The sequence below is a fragment of the Mytilus californianus genome, unplaced genomic scaffold (assembly GCF_021869535.1).
Source record: "Mytilus californianus isolate M0D057914Y unplaced genomic scaffold, xbMytCali1.0.p SCAF_6, whole genome shotgun sequence".
NCBI lineage: Eukaryota > Metazoa > Mollusca > Bivalvia > Mytilida > Mytilidae > Mytilus > Mytilus californianus.
Genome location: NW_026262712.1, coordinates 87,436,577 through 87,438,703, shown reverse-complemented (window position 1 = coordinate 87,438,703; position 2,127 = coordinate 87,436,577).

Here is a 2,127-nt window from a genome sequence, read left to right as displayed (position 1 = left end):
ACACACGAACCCAAAATATTGAAAATCTTTTATCTCATAATTTTCAATAATACGAATACTTTGCTAAAAATAATTCAAAATTAAATAAAGTAAAAGATTTATTATTTTTCCTTCTAAAAAGTTTTAAATCGTTTTAATTTAGAGGCTATGATTATAAAGAGATCCGCAAAATGTTTTAAAAACAAATAAAAGCAGAAGAGATCGGATAAGGATATTGTACAGGGTACATCTGTTTACCATAAACTACTAGAAAGGACCACAAAACTGCAAAATCGTTAATCTGCATATTATAAATAATGAATAAGCTTTATTTAGAGTCGGCATAGTATACAAACAAGGACATAACATTAGCTCTATTGATCTTTTAACCGACATACAAGACATAACAATAAAGTACAATAATAAGCATGCAATAACGCTTATTGTAGACCATTGTATAAATAGCTTGGTTTTTTTATTTTTTTTATTTTGTAAATGTCAGCAAGTATCATTCCTGTATTGGAATTTACACCAATAAAATTATTTGATTTGATTTGATTTGCAATAAGTTACATAACACAAAATGAAGCAATATGATTAAGCATGGTGGCAATATGCATGCAGATTTTAAGCATGATAAGTAAGGTACTAAAGCTTAAAGCTTATAAAAATGTAAACTAAGCATGATTAGAAAACTGGCAAAATGCATAGCATAAAATATTAAATATAGGATATGATCTAAATGGTTAGAATTTAACATAATATATCCTATAATAATCTGCACAAACTATGCACTTACAGTCATTTCCATTCCATGGCTTTAAAATATTTTTAAACTGATTGGAATAAGCAATTTTTCTAAAATCATCAGGTAGATCATACCATAAAACAGCAGCTGTATATTTAAAAGAGTTCTTACCATAGGTTGATGTTCGAACCCTTGGTATATTTACAATATTAGAATATCTAAAATTTTATATACAATCTTTCAGTACAACTAAATCATCATGTAAACATATATAAAATTTTAAAACATTCAATAGTCATATTAATTTCGCATACGTCTACTTTTCAGTGATGGAACCTTCTTCTTCTTCTTTAAGTTTCTAGCGATCCTTCAATTATTGAAGATTATTCGCCGGGCGTCGACTATAAAATTTTATAATTTACATTGTAGCAAGAAAAATAAAAAGAAACAAAATCAAAAAATCAAAATAATGTATGTGCATTTGTAAAATTTCATTTAGATAAAACTATATACATTTGATAACAAAATAGTTAGGGATAGAAAATGGGGATGAGAGCAGATTCTGAGATCATACTCATGAATCCCTGTACTGTACTGCATGATACTATTTGTTGTGGCAGAAGATTCCTTTGCTAGTTTGTTTTTATGGAAGCCAGATGCGGCCATTTTCAAATGAGATATAACAACAACAACAAAAAACGCGAAAGCAAAAACGCTAAAACATGAATTCAAATTAATTTCTCGATTTCGCGTTTTTGCGTTACCGCCTTCGCGGTTTAGCAATTTCGCGTTCCGCCTTCGCGATTTAGCAATTTCACGTTCCGCCTTCGAGATTTCGCAATTTCGCATTCCGCCTTCGCGATTTAGCAATTTCGCGTTCCGCCTTCGCGAGTAGCAATTTCGCGTTTTCGACGTTGAAATTGCGAAATTGGCCGCAATGGGGTTGATATTTTTCCGTCTCAGTTACAACTTTGACTATCACGTGCTGGTGCATTCGTAGCTAGTGTACATTTTAAAAAGAAATACATTTTCTGTTATAGTAAGTAACATTTGGTGAACAGAACTTGAAAATAAAATATATTACTGGTTTTTGTTGTTGTTTTTGTTGTTGATTGTATCCGATGTACATTTCTTAGTTAAACTATGTTGTTTTTTAAATCCGAATAAAAAAACAGATAATATCCTAGGTATGCTTTCCAAAAGATAATTGTAACTCTTTTATACCGATGTCCGTGTTAATGGTGTATATCTTGGAGTTTTTCTATGTTTCTCGCATTCTTCCTGTTAAATGTACTAACAGTGTTTAACATATACTAACCAACAAAAGGAACGACAAATGCGTGAATACAATTTCCATGTATAATGAAATTGGATACACGATACCAACGGTTAGAATTGCA